This window comes from Octopus bimaculoides, chromosome 13 (genome assembly GCF_046866305.1).
Source record: "Octopus bimaculoides isolate indiv1 chromosome 13, ASM4686630v1, whole genome shotgun sequence".
Classification (NCBI taxonomy): Eukaryota; Metazoa; Mollusca; class Cephalopoda; order Octopoda; family Octopodidae; genus Octopus; species Octopus bimaculoides.
This window is the reverse complement of record NC_142940.1, coordinates 61,981,805-62,002,670: the sequence shown is the minus strand read 5'-3', so window position 1 is coordinate 62,002,670 and position 20,866 is coordinate 61,981,805. Positions and strand designations below refer to the sequence as shown.

The following is a 20,866-nucleotide window of genomic DNA, read 5'->3' as shown; positions in this document are numbered from 1 at the left end:
AAACATAGATACCTATCAGCTACAGGAACCTAGATATACTGAGGAGTCCATGATATAAATTTACATAGATTAGCCAGAAAAATCCATGACATACTGAGGGCGCGATAGGTGAACCATGATATAGCAAGGTATTACTGTAATCTAAATTTAAATTTCCCATCAAAACCTCATGTTGAATTTTATTCCAAGCACCAACTTAATAAAAACAAAGTTATCTTACTAAATTATTCATCATTTTCAAAATTCATGAAAGTAATGCAATAGATTTTAACAGAAATACGGTAACAAAAATGTTAAGGGTATATGTGCGGGTGGCACGTAAAAGACACCATTTCGTGTGTGGCCGTTTTCGTGCGGGCGACACGTAAAAGCACCCACTACACTCTGAGTGGTTGGCGTTAGGAAGGGCATCCACCTGTAGAAACTCTGCCAAATTAGATTGGAGCCTGGTGTTGCCATCCGGTTTCACCAGTCCTCAGTCAAATCGTCCAACCCATGCTAGCATGGAAAGCGGACGTTAAACGATGATGATGATGATATGTAACTGTGGAATATTCAGCTACTTAGAATTTATTTTAAAGAACTGGATGGCTGTGTGTTAAGAAGCTTTCTTCCCAACCATATGGTTCCAGGTTCAGTCCCACAGTGTGGCACCTTGGGCAAATCTTTTCTACTATAGCCTTAGGCTGACGAAAGCTTTGTGAGTGGATTTGGTAGACGGAAACTGAAAGAAATCCATCGGTTTCAAATCTAAGCTTGGAGAAGGAAGTGTTAATTCTTTACAGACGTATGAACAGCCATATTTTTCTCTACCAGAACCCCAACTCAACCAAGAGTCTTTTCTTGGTTTTTCAAGTGACATTGCAACCTCATTGGTGTTGTTGTCATGAAAAAGCATCCAGTACACACTGTAAAGTGGTCGGAGTTAGAAAAAGCATTCAGCTTTTAGAAACCGCATACAACAAACACTGGAGTTCAATACAGTCCTCCAACTCGGGCCCTGCCTGTTAAACCATCCATGTTAGTATAAAAGAGACAAGTATTTTGTGTTTATTTGCATATATTGTAACATTTACTTCTCCATGCATGCATGGGTCAGATGGAATTCCTTGAGCCAAATTTTCTATGGTCAGATGCCTTTCTATCAACAACCTTTACTTGTAAGGTAATATTTCTCCATGACTAACACAACGAGCTGGCAGAAACGTTTGCACGCTGGGTGAAATGCTTAGCGGTATTTAGTCTGTCTTTACGTTCTGAGCTCAAATTCTGCAGGCATGTAGCATAGTGGTTAATGTATTGCACTCACAATCACTAGACCATGGGTTCAATTCCCAAACCAGGCAGTGCATTGTGTTCTTGACCAAAACACTTCAATACGCATTGTTCCGGTCATCTCATCTGTATATGGGTCGCCCTGCACCGGAATATCCTTCCGGTCAGATGTGAGCCACCAGCAGGGTGGCATCATTCAGAAACCAAAATAATGTGAAACGCATTGTAACTAATGTACAAATATGGAGAAGGTACATGATACAAGCTGTTATTCTTTTATTTAAGTCATTTGATCGCAGCCATGCTGGAGCACCACCTTTAGTGAAACAGATCGACCCCAGGACTTTTTCTTTGTAAGCCTAGTACTTATTTTATCAGTCTCTTGCCAAACAGCTAAGTTATGGGGACATAAACACACCAACACCGGTTGTCAAGTGATGGTGGGGGGGGGAGAAATACAAACACACAAACATATACATATATATGATGGGCTTCTTACAGTTTCCATCTACCAAATCCACTCACAAGGCTTTGGTCTGCTCAAGGTTATAATAGAAGACACTTGTCCAAGGTGCCACACAGTGGGATTGAACCTGGAACCATGTGGTTGGTAAGCAAGCTACTTACCACACAGCCACTCCTGCACACATCAGGCTTCTTTCAGTTTCCGTGTACCAAATCCACTCACAAGGCTTTGGTTGGTCCAAGGGTATAGTAGAAGACACTTGCCCTAGGTGCCACACAGTGGGACTGAACCTGGAATCATTTGATAGTCCAGTCTCCTTGCACATGTATGCATGTTTGATTGAGCGACACTTCAGCCACATAAATGAAATGGTTCTCAAAAGGAAATCAAAGGCCATGAACACACACACACACACACACACACAAACTAACAGTTCTCTTCTAAGCCCTTTGTAATAATTCATTCAAATATTTAAGATGCTCTAACTTTATCAACTTCTGATAAAAATGAAAGTTGACCCTTAGCAGGGTCTGAACTCAGAACGTGAAGTCTGACTTTCTATTGCAGAGATTTTGTTTGATGTTTTTACAATTTTGCCTGTACATCACGATAAGGAGAAATTCTTGAAAAACAAAGACAACAACAAAAAGAGAAATGAGATTTAATCTTTTGAATGTGGTAAGTGGATACGTCCCTTCGAAATTTTATTGCCATTAACTGCAACTTCTCCTTATATTGTGAGATGCAGAGATACTCCTAGTTCTGCGCTTTGCAAATGACAGCTTTTTTCAGATTTCCGTTATTTTTTGTCTTTTATCAAATATCTCTCTTTTAGTGGTTAATATGAAAACTATCTACAGGAGATAATGGAAAAGGATTGCAGAAGCAGAAAATATTGTTTCTATTTTTTGGAAGATAATTAACATCATTAGGGCAATGAACATAGAATTTACAGTCCCTTAAAGGGAGAACTAATGAATATAATTAGGGATAAACCTTTCTTAAATGTTATTAAAGTCACGATGAAGTCGTAAAAGTAAAATAAGAAAAAATAAACATACAATTACAAAAATAATTTTTTTAATTGAAAATTTCACAAATTTAACGAAAGAGGAAATAAAAGTTTGTTGCATGCAGGTTTTTTTTACTGCAAGACTTTAATTAGTGACTTAAATGAAGTTAATTATTATAACAGAGACTGAATATATAATTAAAATGTTTTATCAAAAGAATCTGTGCCTTAAAATTTCTATGTTGTCTTTTAATGAAAACCTCAAAAGAGTTTGAGGTGTTGGCAGAAGTGGGGTAGGGGTAGAATAAAGAATGGTTTGATTCCGTTACGCCTGTTGCAGATTGGTGCAGAGAAATGTGCACACAGACACATGAAAATATACTTCTGTCTAAAAGTTGTATAATCTTTAGCCCTCTCAGTGTTGATACCAGCCACATCTGACCACATCAGATTCTACCTGTTTTAGTTCAACCAACCAGATCTAGCTTTTTATACATATCCTACAATGTCATTCTAAAAACAGAGTTATATCAACAAAATCTTGAAGCTACAAGTGGACGGATGCATGATTAATTCAAATCGTCTCCTGGTCCACCAGTCCTCAGTCAAATCGTCCAACTCATGCTAGCATGGAAAGCAGACGTTAAACGACGATGATGATTATATATATATATATATATATATATATATATATATATATATATATATAGGCCTTCTCCTCGGCTTATGACCTATGCGGCTTACCACAACAAAAAAAATAGGAAATAAAAAAATTAAATAAATTGAAAAATCGATTTTCGGATGTTGGGCAGCTGTGTGTATGACAACTATGGCAGCATCTGGCAACGCAGGCCTCCCTCAGACCCAGGCATCCTCTGCCTGCCACTGTCTCTCACTCAGTCGCTCTCAAGCATCAGTTGTGTTTGAATGAAAATCGTATTGACAAACAACTATGGAACGCAACTCTGTCGTCTGTCAAGGAGAAAGTGTATGTGTATATATATATATATATATATATATATATATATATACATACACATATACATATAGGCGCAGGAGTGGCTGTGTGGTAAGTAGCTTGCTTACCAACCACATGGTTCCGGGTTCATTCCCACTGCATGGCACCTTGGGCAAGTGTCTTCTACTATAGCCTTGGGCCAATCAAAGCCTTGTGAGTGGATTTGGTAGACGGAAACTGAAAGAAGCCCGTCCTATATATGTATACATATATATATATATATATATATATATATATGTATGTGTGTGTGTTTGTGTTTGTCCCCCCAACATCACTTGACAACCGATATTGGGGTGTTTACGTCCCCGTAACTTAGCGGTTCGGCAAAAGAGACCTATATAATAAGTACTAGGCATCCAAAGAATAAGTCCTGGGGTCGATTTTCTCGACTAAAGGCAGTGCTCCAGCATGGCCGCAGTCAAATGACTGAAACAAGTAAAAGAGTAAAAGAGTGTATATATATATATATATATATATATATACACACACACACACACACACTCACATATTACATACATAATACAAATACACTCTACAGACTGTGATAACCAATAAAATAAAAATTTCAAATTTATTATTTCCGTGTGGGGCCTGGTACCAAATGATCCATGGCCTGCTGGAGAGTTCCTAGGCTAAACTGATGCTAGTTGTTGTAACTGTTTACCCTTAAGTCAGCTATGATCCTTACGAGCTACCCATGACCAGCCCTACTTTTGGAGTGGGAGTCGTAAAGTATTAATTTCAAATTTTGGCACAAGGCCAGCAATTTAGAAGGGAAGTGGGGTAAATCGATTGCATCGATCTCAGCGCTGAACTGGTCCTTAATTTTATCCACCCCGAAAGGATGAAAGGTGATGTCGACTTCAGGAGAATTTGAACTCAACGTGATTAGGGACGATACGCTGCCAAGCATTTTGGTCCGGCGTGCTAATGATACTGCCAACCCGCCGCCTCGAGGAGTCATAAATATATGGAAATAAATGTTGTATTCCAATTCTTAAAAACGTTTGTTTTTCCAGTATTTCTTTGACGAAAATTACGCACTGGCAGGGAACGTAGATACAATTGCACGAGAATGAGTGGGGGGCGCGCGCGTCTCGGTTAGTGAATGTTGTTTAGCTTCAGGTCAGCTCTGGTCCAGCAGGCCTGTTATCAGAAGCAATTCAGCGTCGGCAGCAAACCCCTGATTATGTCTATCTTCTGTAACTTGGGGAAAAAAAAGATATGATGTGACATGAGAGAAATTTCGGATAAAAGTGACGGTATGGTTATGGTTAAAATGCTTTTAAAAGTCGAGATGGTCACGTTTAGAACGCCTTTAAAAAGTCGAGATGGTCACGTTTAGAACGCCTTTAAAAAGTCGAGATGGTCATGTTTGGAATGCTTTCAAAAGGCGGGATGGCTATGGTTGGAACACCTTTAGAAAGACGCTTGTTTTTGCGCATCCGAATCAGACTTCCAACTTTGAAAATGTTCTTTCGGTGCCTAAACTACGGAATACCCACAATTTTATGCCAACATCTTTGAACCATCGAGAAAGTATTATACATGTCCCTTCGTCATGCTAGAAAGAATAGCCAAATTCTGTTTATACCTTAGTCATAAAAAAAAGGAAAGTCACATTAAATAATGTAGTTCTCGATATACTATGCCCTAAACAAAAACAACGCCAAATGGATCATAGGTTTGTTGAATCAGGGTTGCTTTGAGGTTAAATAACTACTGTAATTAGCCAAAAAGGGAGTTTCTTTCGTGGAAGGAATAATAGTAGCTAAACACTCCTTCAAATCACATCTTATAATCTTATAAAAGACTATAAAGAGCGTCGAACAAAAAATATTAGGCAGTGTTTAACCAGGGGCCAAGATTTATTAATCAAGTCCATACGGCACTTTTATAAATACACACCGATACGTGTGTGTGTGTGTGTGTGTGCGCCAATAACGCTTTCTAAAATGGAATTATAAATGCGAACGAAGAACTGGGGCCAAAGAGCAAATAGCACTTGTAAGATAAGTGTACTATTAGCAGGGAAAAAACCGAAGAATTTCAAGTGAATGATTGGAATTCTTATTTCTTATCTTCCTAACATTTCTTTCGTCATACAAAATGGTTTTTCTAAAGTTTTTGTTGTGATTTTTTTTTATTCTTGGCATTTTGGGTTTGTTGTGCGAGTTTTGTTTTTCCTGGTTATCTTCGTGAAATGTTATTGATGCAGGAAACAGAGAAAAGAGAAGGGGGGAAAAAAAAGAGATGTGACAACGTTCATGCCTTTCTTTGGTGGTGGGCATATTTAGCCAAAGGTAAAATGTTTTGCGGAAAAAATGAAGTGACTTTTTGTATGTTAACTAGGAAGACCAAGAATCGAAACCGGACCACTTTTCTGGCATGTAACCATTATTAAAACACAAATCCCAAAAGTGGCAGGAAGAAAGAGAGATAGAAACTGAAGAGACTGATGGAGAGAAAATATTAAATGATGGGAATAAAATTTGGTGATTGAATGAGTAAACAGAAATGCGAAGATATCCAAGTGTGACCCCTCCCCACTTTTATTTCCTTATAACTTTTAGAAAAACAGGTATTTTTTTATTGGAATTTTCTACAAATACATATCAGATGGTGTAGATTATAATTATACTGGAATTTAATGTAAAAAGAAATTGTCAGGTGCGCACTCGTACATATTAACTAACACACAAATAGAAACTTGAAATAAAAAAAAAATTACGTGGTACGTGTGTGAGGGCCAACATTTTTTTTTTTTTTTTACCTTAAATTCCAATATAATCATTTAAATATCAATATAACCATTTAAAAAATATTTGTGGAAAATTTCATTACGAAATATCCATATTTTAAAAAAGTTATGAGGAAACAAATTCGTCCTGTGTCAATTACCCGAACTCCTTTGCCCTCAACCTTCCGAATTTGTTTTCCCTACAATTTCCAATATAATCGGAACCGGTTCCTCCCCGACTAACTTTGTTTCCTCATAACTAAGAAATACGGGGTTTTTTTTAATGGGTTCACTTGTGTAGGTACGTCGAAGAGAAGGTATAAAAGATATGGGAGAGAGATAGCGATGGTGAGAAAAGGATCAAAGTTTTGAAAGAAAGAAATGAAAGAAAATGTGAATGAGTGAGGGAAGGAGAGAATAAGGAATTAGAGGAGGAGAGAAAAGAGAGAAATAGAAGAAATTATTGAAAATGAAAGAACGAAAAATAAAGAATGACAGTCCGACAGAAAGGAGAAAGAGAGAGAAGAGATAGAAGTAGATGAGTAAAGAAAACATTGAAGAGATGACAAATAGTTTCCAAGAGATTGAGATAATGAATGATATAAATAAAGGAAGCTTTGAAAGAGAAATAAGTTAATGAAAGGTGATAGAGGGGAATTATCTCGATAGAGTCAGTGCGCGGAGAAGAAGAACAAGTATGAAAGAGAGAGGGAGGGTGAAAGAGAAAGGGAAAGAGAAAAAAGAAAATAAAAGAAGAACGGCCCGACTTTCTAAAGAATGAAATTGTGACATGAAGCAAAAAGAAAAACGAAGGTTAATCACCTTAAAAGTTTCCAGGACTTAATCTCTAATGAAAGGGGCCTTACGGTTTCACTGCTTCACGTTTTGCCCAGGCAGGTCGAAAGTACAGCAAAACTTTTTTTCATCCACACTCGCCTCTCAGTAGTTCCGCCATTTTGGTGTAACCTGAATAGTTTTACATTCACCATCCCCCTCCCTTTTTTATCCTACACGCTCTCTTTCTCTCTTTTCCCCCTCCTCTTCATCCTACACTATCTCTATCTATCTATCTCTATCTATCTCTATCTCTCACTACACAGCCATCTTTTACTTTTACCTCTAACCTCCTCTCTCTATCTTCTTTTATATAGCTTTCTCTCTTTCTCTTTATCACACACACACACACACACACATCCTCACAAACACACACACACACACACACTCATCCTCTCTCACTCTATTCATCTTTACCTCTAAGCTTCTCCTCTCTCTTTTTACATAGCTTTCTCTCTCTCTCTCTCTCTTTATTACACAACCACACATACACACACACACCCATACACACACACACACACACCCATACACACATACACACACACACACACTCACACACACAAAACATACTCTTTCTCTTTCACTATATCCATCTACCTCTAGGCTTCCCCTCTCTCTTATTCTACATAGCTCTCCCTCCTTATCACACACACACACACACTCATCCTCTCCCTCTCACCGTATTTCTCATTACCTCTAAACCTCTCTTTTTCTATACACCTCTCCGTCTTTCTTTCTTTCTTTCTTTCTTTCTCACTTGGTATCCCTCTTTCTCTAAGGTTCTCCCTCTCTATAATACCTTCCTCTGTCTTCACCTCATTCTAACTCTCTTACGTTTCTCCCTCTCTCTCCCTCTCATCCTCTACCTAGGTATTCATCTTTTACCGCTAAGCTTCCCCTCTCTATACTTTTATACCTTTCTCTGTCCCCTCACCCATTCTAACTCTCCTCAATTTCTCTCTCTCTCCCTCTCTCTCCCTCTCTCTCTCTCTAGTTATTTTTCTCTTTACCTCAAAGCTTACATTTATACCTTCATCGCACATGCTAACGCTATATCAATACAAATAAATATATATATGTGTGTGTGTGTGTGTGTGAAGTAGATGTGTGTTTACCTGCGTATCTGTGTGTGTGTGCGCGCACATGCACGTATGTAAGAGGAGAGAAAGAAAGAAAGAAAGAGAGTGAGTGAGTGATCACATACAGACACACAATTTTCTCTGCTTTTTATCACTCTCTCTAACTAGACATTTATCACCCTTTGCCTTCTAAACTTCTCTCTCTCTCTCTCTCTCTCTCTCTCTCTCTCTTCCTCACTTTTTCTATCTTCTCATCTCTCTCTCACTCTTCCTACTTTCTCATCTCCCTCTTTTTATTTTTCCTATTTTCCCCTTCTCCGTCTCCATCTCTCTCTCTCTCTCTCTCTCTCGCATCTATTTATACTCTTCCCCTCTCTATATCATTCTTTTTCTGTTATTCTCTTCATACCGTCCACCCTGTATTCATTGCTTTACCCTACTAGTTCTTAAACTCACTATCTCTCTCTCTCTCTTTTCTCTCTCTCTCCAACTTTCTCTCTATCTATCTTAATTCTCTTTCTTCCTCTCATCCTCTACAAACCCCCACTCTATCAATATCTTTACTCTCTATCTCTCTTCTTATCTATATTTAGTCTTTAACTCAAGCTCACTCACTCTTTTTACACTCTCAGTTTCTATAACTCAAACCACGCGCTTATACTTTCCTTTCATTTACCTCTACCTTCAGCTCCTACACTGCATTTCTTTCTTTCACTCTCTCTCTCTCTCTCTCTCTCTCTCTCTCTCTATGTCTTTCTCTTTCCCTCTCTCCACCTATATCTACACGTTTATCCGCCGCACTGTTTAACATCAGCATTTGGTCCTCAGATACTTTTGCAGAGTCCACCCCGTTACATGCATTGAAGCAGAGTCTTCAGTATGAGGATATATGTTTGTCCCTTCGCTCCACCAGTCTTCGAGGTCCTCCGGGAAGGTCATGGTCGATGCCCGACTCTTCTAACTATGACACACAAAAAAAAATCCACTTCCTTCTGTTTGCAAATCAGAGGAATCTATTTATACACACATACATATGTATGTGTATATGTATAACATACATACACGCACAAGTATAACATGGGAAGAGTAAAGTAGAAATCTCACATACAGTCCATATTTAAACTGTGCTCAACAGCTGTTTCGTTAAGACAAGTATTAAATGTATAATTACGTAATTGTGATCCATAATTGATTTAATTTAGATTAGTTTAATTTATCATGGATTTACTTTTGATATCTATACATCAACTGTGTATAGATATCAATTTGGCACACAGACCATGACACAGAGGGGACAACACAAGGGCACAACAAAAACATTTAGGGACTTAGTTTAAAAATCGAATATAATGAAATCGGATGAATTTACATAGTACACTGAAATCGAAATGAATTTTAAAATTATATGATGATATATTTTTCAGGTTCGCGTTCGACCCGCCGGTTTTTTTCCCCTTTTTTAAATTTTTTATAATACCCTTTTTTGCTGTTTTTTGTTGTTTTTTATGACTTTGTTTTACGGAGTTCTAGTATTTATAACTATACAAAACTAGCTAGAAAAACAGGTATATTGCAGAGAACAATAGATTTCGTTGGGGGTCGACCTGTCATCTCCATTCTAAGTTTTCTTGGCCCAGAAGAGGTTAGGAGGGTCAAGTGACAAAGCCACATGTTAAATGTAATTGCTGTCACTATTGTTTTTCTGTGAGAAATGTGCTGTTGAAATATGGGAAATTTGCCGATTCAGGTTCGAATCTACTCTATACCTAAATGAAGTTACCCATAAACCCGCCGTCCCCTTTTTTTAATATATATATATATATATAGAGAGAGAGAGAGAGAGAGAGAGACAGAGACAGAGACAGTGAGAGAGAGAGGGAAAAGGAAGCAGGTACCAGATGTGTATGTGTGTGTGTGCGTGCGTGCGTGCGTGCGTGCGCGTGTGTATGTATGTGCGCGAGCTTGTGCGTGCATGTGTATGGGAGTGTCTGAGTGTGTGTACCTAAAATAGTTCTCCGTTTGTCAGACCTCACAAACTTTTCTCTCCCCCAACTTTTCTTCCTCTCTGTAAATATCGTTTCCCCTTTCTCTCACCCCTTCTCTCTCTCTCTCTCACTCTCTTTTTCTCTCTCTCACCCCTTCTCTCTCTCTCTCTCTCTCTCTCTCTCTCTCTCTCTCTCTCTCTCTCTCTCTCCCTCTCTCTCTCTCTCTCTCTCACTCGGCTTCCGCTCCTCTGTAAATGATTTTCTTTCTATATATAGACTTTAATACTTTTTCCATCTATGAGTTTATCTCTTTCTCTTTATGTATCTATTTCACTCGTTTCATCTCGCCTGCAAACTGAATCCTACACACACACACACACACACACACACACACACACACACACACACACACACTGACGTATATATACAAACACATATCTGCACAATCGCACACAACATAGGTACACACACGTACAGGTTTTACATCTTTTACTCCTTTCCGTCTCAGCCTTTATCCTTTAACATTTTACCATCTCCCTCTCTTTTCTCTCCCTCTCTTCTCTCTCTATCTCTCTCTCTCTCTCTCTCTCTCTCTCGCTTCTCTCTCTCCCTCTCTCTCATATAACTTCAACATTTCTGCCAACGCTCCTCAAAGTCGTCTGCTATTTTTTTTTAGCTCGCCAAGTTCTCCCTTACTTTGTTTTACTATCTTCGTTTTTCTCTTTTCCACAGTTTCAGTCTGTATGTCTACTTTCCCGAAGTATCTTTAATGCCTTGTTTTCATACCATGCTATCTTTAACATTCTCCTCTTCATCCTTGTTTCTTTAAGTGAATGTACAGCATACATACATACATACATACATACATACATACATGCATGCATACATACATACATACATACATACATACATACATACATACATACATTCATACTTACATTTGTATGTGTTTACGCGTGTATGTAGAGACAGGCAGGTAGATAGATAGATAGATCCATATGCTTACATACATGTGTATACACATATACATACACACACACACACATACATACATACATCTACATAACAGCCCACTAACTATTCTACTCTACCTGTGTAAACTGTGGGTGTGGGGGTATGATATCTGCTACGTATATTTCCTATTTAGTATTGGGGAAGTTTCATTTATGAGGACGTGCTCCTGTGTTTGTCTGAGTGTTGGGTCCTTTGGGTGCTTGGATAAGATGCGGATGTCAAGTTGACCCAGGTTGCCTCCATGTTGGTCCTTGGCATGTTGGTAGTGGAGGACTGTTTTTTGTCGTCATATTGTCTTAAATGTGTCATTTAGTCGTTCCGCAATGCTCCTAGATGTCTCCCCTGTGTATACCATGTTTATGTCTTTACAATATAACATCATATTTAATGTAATGATACCAGTGGTACCTTCCCTAGATATAGAAACAAAGACTGGAAGAGGATACAAAGAACTTGTGACAAAGCAAACAGGATGAACACGTGGTATAAAACCGATAAATATCACGGAGTGATGTTTGTAGAGATCATAGCCAATGGAGAACTAGTCCGTAGATTTAGGAAAGCTCTGAAGGAGACCAAACTTAACATTAAGATTGTTGAAAAGCCAGGGAGCTCCATCAGATCACAACTATGTAGGACACACCCCCTTTGAAAATACTATATGCACCAATGATAACTGCATGGTATGTAGGATTAGCCCTGGCATTAACTGTAGAACTAGAAATGTGCAGCATAGGATGCATAGAAGGTCGATCTGCTAAAAGTAGCAACCAAAGTTCACTGGAATCAAACCATATTAAAGAATGTAGTTCCTGATGTACAAAAAGACGGATGATTATGGCCGAAAATCTTTCAGCAAAGCTTAAAATAACCTGCAAAATGTTATTCAAATCATTCATCTCACCAGCTTCAAAAAAAGGACCCATTGGACAATGCGTTCCCTGATATACAAAGAGAGAGAGGTTGATCTCACTTGGCAAAACATCAACTATAGTATATTCTATATGTATTAAAATAATTTGTCTTCCGTCTAGATTTCCTTCAGTTTGTACAGCACCTGTGTGAGGGGGAAAAAACCAAGGGAAATGACATTGAGGTTATAAAACTGCTTTAAAACAGAGAGGCAAGGTAGTAAGGGTGAATACTGTAATTGAAAAGGAAAAGAGAAAGAAAATAATACACAAGTACACGCACGCGCACACACACACACGCACACGCTCTCTCTCTCTCTCTCTCTCTCTCTCTTTCTCTCAACAACATCATTCACTCGTTTACTTCAAAGTCTTAGAATCCCCCTTTAATCTTTCTGTCTCTCCCTAATCCGCCTCGTTTGTTAGCAAAGCGCAAGCGCTCCTCTACCTCCTTCTCACCTTTGTCAATCCTCATCCTATCGAACAACATCTTCTTTCAGATTTAACTTAGCAATCGATCTCGTTCATCTATCCATCCATCCATCTATCTATCCATCTATCTATCTATCTATCTATCTATCTATCTATCTATCTATCTATATCTATCTATCTATCATCATGGACGGACGGTAGACACATCGGCTCCCATGTAAGTTGCATTTTTCACCTCTTAAAAGACCTATTTTGTTTTAAAATTTTGTATAAGTTGTGTATAACACAAAATACTTCGTGAACATATATTTTTCAAATCGGAAATAGCTCTATTTAGAGCCTTATTTCCAAAAATTCAAACATATCTTCCTCGTTCCTAGCCATATTCTTTAAAACGAATATGGCTAAGGTTTTCAACGAGGCCGACTTCCCGCTCCTAATGCCAGAGGCGAAAACACTTAATGCCGTTCCGCATGAACGCAGACAAGTGATGAAGAAGAGCAATGATTCTGAGTCAACTGCTGCTGCCTCAACCACCACCACTACCACCATCACGTGTACAAACTCTGCTGCTACAGCAGTCTTGCCTGCCACCGTCACTAGTGACAACAACAACAACAACGACAAAGACAACAACAACAACAGCAACAACAACGACAACGACACAAATGTCCTTGCTAACACGACCACTGTCCTCACCACTGCTACTACCAGTGACAATAACAACAGCAACAACAACAGGACACCGACCTTCAACACCAATACCACCACTACTTCGACAAACTCTGCCTCCACTACCACCACCTTTGAACCTGGCAGTACCAACACCACTGTCAATACCACCATCAACAACTACAAGACGAACAAGATAAACAACACCACAAACGCCACAAACAACATATCTGCCAGCATCACAAAAACAAATTTTGCCGATGCAACGAAAGAAAAAAGAACAATATTAACATTCACCCAAAAACAAATCAATGACACAAAATCCCTTCTCACGAAAGAAGGTGACACTGTACAAATACACATACCAAAAGCAATTATTGAAAATACAAACAAGAAGCACATATCATACAGACTTATCAACAAGAAAACGAAGCGACCGGAGAGTTTCTCCACCCAAAAAATTGAGATTTGTCTCAAACCGATATGGCCCTTTCAAAGTCATGTTACTTGGGGACGAAAATTTGCCACGGTCCTAGTACGCTTTAAGAGCGAACAGTTAGCGAAGGAATTTTCAACACTCTCTCTCCACACAGATGACTTGGTGATGATACCGAGTTATCTTGGACAGAGAGTGACGAAGGTGACAGTAAAGAATGTCCCTTCACAAGTGGAAACACAGTGGATAGTAGGTTCTATATGCCTCGAAATGGAGGAGGCAAATATATTAGAAATTGCTACTGCAGAGGAGAAAAACTGGGAAGGGGGAAAAAAAGTCGAAGTCCTCCTCCACATCACTGAAGAGGAGTGCCAAAAGATCCCCACACACATCCAACTGGCAAAGGACCACAAGTTATATGTAGTGGTGGAAGGAAGGCGGCCACGTTGTTATGTATGCGGCAGCGAGGCACACCTCAAGGACAGTTGCCCAACCGCCGCCAACCAAAAAAAGCAACAAGGGCAACCACCAAAACCCGGAAAAAAACCCCTACTACCAACACCACCATCAACAATCAAAACAAGAGAAACACAAGCAACACTGGCAACTGAGAAGACAACAGCATCTGCAAAAACAACAAGTGAGGAAGCAGGGGAAAAGAAAGAAAATTCCAAGACTGTTTCCCCCTCCCCCACATCACACACACCTCACACAAATAACAAGCCATCAGCACCAACAAAAACAGCAACACAACCACTCACACAAGCACACACAGACGCTCACAATTTGCCCCTACCCCCTTCCGATTCCTCAGAACCTTCGTCGGAAGATGAAAGTAATGAGGAATGGCAAATAGCCCAGAAAGGAAGGAGGAAGAGGAGCAAGAAAAGAAAAGCAAACACAAACAAAGCAGGGAGATACACAACTCCCGAAAACACTCCAGACACCAACACAAGCACACACAACTACAACACAAGCAACAAAACCCCAAAAGCAAGTACACACACAATGCTCACTGCCATCAACACAAAAAACTCAGAGTTGATGGAATACATCAACACAAAAACAAACATAACAAACGAAGACATAAAAACCAGCAACCACCCATACACAACACCGCCAGAACACATCAAAATACTACACATAACACCAACCCTGCACCACACACTAAAATCTATTTTTCCAAAGGCAGTTGGCAAATGCCAAAAATACCTGGCGAAAAAACTATATAGTGATCTCCTCGAAGAAAACCCGAAGGAGGAGACACAAAAACTCTCAAACGGTAAGTGACTCTCTTTATAAAACTTTAACACTCAAATCAAAATGATGCTCAAGATTGGTTGTGTAAATGTGCGTGGCTTGGGGTCCCCTTGGAAACAAGGGTACCTCCTAAATGACATAAAGTCACATAAACTAGAAATCATAGCCATAAGCGAGACCAGACTCCATGATCCGCGGGCCCTATCGTCCATGTTTGGCAGACAGTTTAACATTTATTTTTCTCCCTGTCTGCCGAGAATGGGCGGTAGTGGCACGGCGGTACTCTTTCGCAAGAGTCTGGATCTCGAAGTAAAGACAGTATTCATAGACCCGGAGGGTAGATTGGTTGTTCTGGATGTCGATGGCAGCGATGGGTGTGCTTTTCGACTCATATCAGTATACGCACCACCTTTAACAGGTAGGCCGGATTTCTTTCGACGTCTAGAAGTATTCCTAGGAACGTCTCGTCCTTTACTTTTAGTGGGGGATTGGAATGCTACCTTGGACACGCATCTAGACTATGTGGGCAGAGATAGGAATAGACGGGGATGCAAATGCCTCAAAGACCTGCTCAGACGCTTTCAACTGTCTGACAGGTACCGACTCGATTACCCGAATGCGCCAATGTGGACATGGACAAACCGCATCGGGTCGTCGAGATCGTATCTAGATAGAATACTGTGTAGGAGAGTAGATAGAGATAGCATAGGGTGTCCACAATTTCACATAGTCAGCTACACGGATCACAAACTTGTGACGTGTACGCTAGACTTAGATAAGACACATAGGCAGGGCTCCGGTTACTGGAAACTAAACGCGTCTTTCCCGTCGAGACCAGTTTTCAGAGACCGGATTAGCACGTTAGTAAAGAGGGCTTTGACAGGAGCCATCATCAATAACAAATGGTGGTTTGCCCTCAAGAGAGCAATAAAAGCAGAAGCGGTTAGGTATAGCAAAGCACTAGCCATAGACAGAAACAGAGTAGAGGGTGAACTAGTTAAGAAGCTAGAAGAGGCAATTAGAAGTGGCATCGCATCCGACGTTTTGGCGGCGAGGTTGGCCCTTGACCAACACTTCAACGCCAAACACGAAGGGTGCGTTGTCAGGGCTAGGATGCGTGCTCTAAGAAACGAAGGTGTTGGAGCCGCACGAGAGGCCCGGGTGGCGGAGGCGCAACAGGGCAACAAAGCCACCATTCGGTCTCTGGTGGACGAACAGGGGCGCGAACTGCTCGAGCCAAGCAAAATGTGTGAGGCCTTTCAGCGGCACTTTGCTCGACTGTTTGGGACGAATGGCGAGCGAGAACGCAGGGTGGACTTCAGTGCCTACCTGCACAGCCTGCCACGACTCTCGGCAAGAGAGGCGGAGTGCTGCGAAGGTGCCATCACGGCGGCGGAAGTGAGGGACGCGATGGCGGGATGCTCGAGGGACAAATCTCCGGGTTTGGATGGTCTGCCCTACGAGCTTTACAACTGTAAGCCAGACTTGTTTGGAGACGTCTTGGCGGCCGTGTACTGCACATGGCAGCAAAACGGGAGCATTCCCGGTTTTGTGAGTCGAGGAGCCGTAACGCTGCTGAAGAAAGATCCAAACAAGGGGGACGTCATAGATAACTTTAGGCCCATCACTCTGCTCAATGCAGACTTGAAAATTTTGGCCAAGGTGTTAGCCAAGCGGTTGGCGCTTGTCATCGAGAAACTGATCGGCAAGGCGCAAACGTGCGCGGTGCCGGGCAGGAGCATCCATGACAACCTCCATCTGATGCGCTACATCATAGAGAGGGTAGTTAAGGAACCTGGCATGGGTGGGGCCCTGATCAATTTAGATCAATCGAAAGCTTTCGATAGGGTAGACCATCAATACTTGGAGGCTGTCCTCATAGCAGCCGGCTTCGGTCCCATTTTCCGCGGCTGGATTGCTGCCTTGTACAGAGGCATCCGTTCGGTAGTTCGCGTCAATGGGCATCTATCAAGACCCTTCGACATTGCACGTTCGGTCCGTCAGGGATGCCCCCTCTCGTCGCTTCTGTACGTGTTGACTCTCGAGCCACTACTGCGGAAGCTGGCGACGCTGAGGGGCATCCCGCGAGATTTGGGATGCGGGACGAGCGTGTCGTCATACGCGGACGACGTCACCGTCATAGTGTCTAGCCAAAAGCACATCGAGCTTGTCGGCGAGACACTGAGAGAATACGAAGCGGTAACGGGAGCGAAAATCAACCGGGATAAGTCAGTGGGCTTGCGGCTCGGCACCTGGAGAAGCAACCCCATGCCGTCAAGTAGCGCCTCCGTCGTGGGACGTTGGACTGACGGTCCGGTTGAGATGCTCGGGGTCTGGTTTGGTCCAGACCTCCAAACGGAGAAGAACTGGGACGAGATAACGAGAAGGGTGGCCACTCTAGCCCGGCAATGGGCCGAGAGGAAGCTTTCCCTGAAAGGTCGGGCGGAGGTGGCGAACACGTACATCGCGTCCGTCATCTACTACCGCCTGACCGTCGTTCCTTGTCCCGACCCTACCATCACCAAACTGGAGCGCATCCTCTTCCGCTTCTTGTGGAAAGGAAGCGTTCCGATGGTTAGGCGATCCGTTTGCTGCCAACACCCGTTAAAAGGAGGACTGGGCATGCCGTGGTTGATGATGCGCAGACACGCGCTGAGACTGCGACATCTCCGGCTCTACGTAGACAGCGGTGAACAGGTGTGGTCGCCGTTTGTGCGGCGCGCTTTCCCGCAGCTCGTCTCCATGACCGAACTGCAGTCATGGATCAAGAAGAGGCCGAGGAAGGGCGAATGGCACCGCGAGTGTCGCGCTGCTCTTCGGCAACTCCAACAACCCGGGTCAACCTTGAGCGACTGCATCACAACTAACGCATTCTATAGTGGATTAGTGGAGGGAAGGTACGACGACGATCTCGGGGCGAACCTGGGCGTCGACGAGGAATACCTGACCCGCCTGTTTAAGACGACCTTCGGGCCGGGACCTATGGACAACTTCCAGAGATCCCTGGCCTGGCAGTGCTATCGAGAAGCACTACCCGTTCGGGATAAGCTCTACAGGCATGGCTCGAGAAACACGGGGCCGACCTGTCCGAGATGCCGGCAGAGCGACGAAACCGTTCTGCACGCACTCGTACAGTGTCCCACCATTTCCGAGCTGTGGGCTTACGTCGAACAACTGCTATCGCGTGTGGGACGAGTCGGTCTATCAGCCGAGTCTATCGTGAATATTGTCGCGCCTCCTTCCTTTAAACGGGAAGGAAGAGCTATTTTCATCGTACTTGTGGCTATGGCGAAAGAATGTGTATGGTGGACGCGTCTGAAAGGTCTAGAGACAAAGACTTTCCTCTCTGGGCAATCTCTCATCAACTTCTTCAAGTATCACCTGAAGAGGAAGTTGAGAGTAGAAAGGGAAGTCTTGTCTAGTGAATGCTTCAAAACAAGATGGGTGAATGTAGCAAGGATGGCACGTGTGAACGACGGAGCCATCTTGAGCATAACCCTATGAACAAGAAAAAAAAATAAAACAAAAAGGCAAAAGAGAGTCACTTACTGTTATAGTTTCTTCAATGAGAATATTGACCAAGGTTACCGTGGTCTTTTCCGTAGGCTTTTCCTTCCACGGCTAAACCTAAACTGTCCTCCCCTCTTTTTACACGAGAACATTACTGTGTGATACACGATCCCTATTGATCGGCCTTTCCTTTTCTTTTTTTTTCGATCCCTTTTGATCGAACTGCCCCTTTTTCCCTTCCTACGATCCCTTTTGATCGACACCACCAATTTTTTTTTTTTTTTTTTTTTTTTTTTTTTTCCTTCCTTCCCCCTCCCAAAAAGAAAAGCTCTACATTGTATTTGTCCCATCTTCGTTGAGCCCTGTGTGGCTAATAAAAGAAATGTATCTATCTATCTATCTATCTATCTATCTATCTATCTATCTATCTATCTATCTATCTATCTTTCTTTCGGTCTATATACCCACCCATCTATCTACCTATTTCCTTCCTCATCCAAAAACATCAACACTTCGCCTCCAATACTTTTCGCGCTTCTGTATTAAAAGTGATGGAGTGAAAAGGCAGATCGTCTCCCCTCTCTCGCCCTCTCCCCCTCTCTCTCACTTCTGTCTGTCACCTGTCTGTATGTAACTATGTATTTATCTCTTCTACCTTAACAGTCAACACCACCACCCCTACCACCACCACCACCATTACCAGCAACAGTAGTAATAGTAGTAGTTATAGTTGAACATTAAAGCTACTATTCTTTTCTTCTTCTCCTTCAACTACTACTACTGCTACTGCTGCTGCTACCACCACCACTTCAATAAATCTAATAGTTACTACCAAAATATATTATTACATTATCCTTTTTTGTGCGCACGCATGAATACGCATACATAAATACAGGCACGTATAGCCACGCACACACCAGACAGATCGATAGATAAGTTTTAGTGCAAACGCATGAAACTCTCGCCCCTTGAGTCACTCTGTTGCTTCTGATCTCTCTCTCTCTCTCTCTCTATATATATATATATATATATATATATACACACACACACACACACATGTTTTGAGTTCTGTTCTTCCTGTTTGCATCACCAGAACTGTAAATAGATGGATATTCCTTGGTACTCTTCACTTTCATTTTTTCCTTCCTCAACCCTCTACCCTTTACTTTATTTATATATCTTTCTCTTTTTTTTTCTTTTTTTTTTTTTCCTCAACTCTTCTAGTTTTTGCATTTACTCATTCCTTTTCGAAGGTTCTTCTCCATTCCACCTCAACTCCCTCTACCAAACTCTCAGACCGTTTCCATTTCGTCTGTCCTCCACCCATCACATCTATTCTTACAACCACTTAAATTCACTGAAAAGGTAACCTTTTATTTTAACGCTTTACTTACACTCACACTCAGACACTACCTTACTCACCTTCACTCTCAAACAAACCATACTATACTCCACTCTTCCCCAATTACTCTCTCTATTCTTATTTTCTCTACCCCCACCTCGCCTATAACTCCTCGTATTTTTTTCCTTCTTTCTCGTCGCCCTCATCGTAGTTTTTCTTTTAATTAGTTTTGTAACTTCTCTCCTTACTTATACCCTCTCTCTTTCTTTTTCTCCTTTCCTACCTTCTCTTTCTCTCTCTCTCTCTTTCTACTTTGGGTATTACGTAGTAAACCTTATACTTTTCTCACGCATCTTCTACTCACGCTACAACTGTTTCCCCCACCCCCGCGCTTCGAACTTGTTTTCTTCTTTTTCTCTACCTGGTACTTCTTTTATATTATACAACAAATTGTTCCTAAATCTAACGGACGAATGATTTACTCACTGGTTCACTGCATTTCTGATTATGAAACTTTCAAGTCATCCTCGAATCTAACCCGAAAAAAAAGACAAGTTTGTAAACCATCCGATTTTCAGTTTCCTCGCTACATCATATTTCCTTCCTACATCATATTTTTCTTCTTCTTTCATATGGGTTTTCAGAGAACTTTATCAACAGGCAGTTTCGAATTTGAATACAAACGAAATTCCACCTGCGAGCGAAGGGGGGTTTTCCCACCATGCCCTCACCTAGTGACTCTTATGTTGGCTCGTTTTTTTTTACCTGTAGCAGCGACTTATTGTTTAGTGGATAAGATCGAAAGTGTAAAAAGCAAAAATAGAAGTAGGTGACGTATCAAAAACGATACTTTACCACAGGTTTTATTATTATTATTATT

At 41.3% G+C, this 20,866-nt stretch overlaps 1 protein-coding gene across 1 annotated transcript in view; it reads right to left on the bottom strand.

Annotated features, from left to right (window-relative positions):
* Positions 1-7,729, bottom strand: part of LOC106884297 (rho guanine nucleotide exchange factor 17) — a 148,922-nt gene extending 141,193 nt beyond the window's left edge. Inside the window, exon 1 of the mRNA XM_014935601.3 lies at positions 7,334-7,729. The gene's annotated coding sequence lies outside the window, so the exon portion shown is untranslated. The remainder of the gene's footprint in view (positions 1-7,333) is intronic.
* Positions 7,730-20,866: the final 13,137 nt, after the last annotated feature.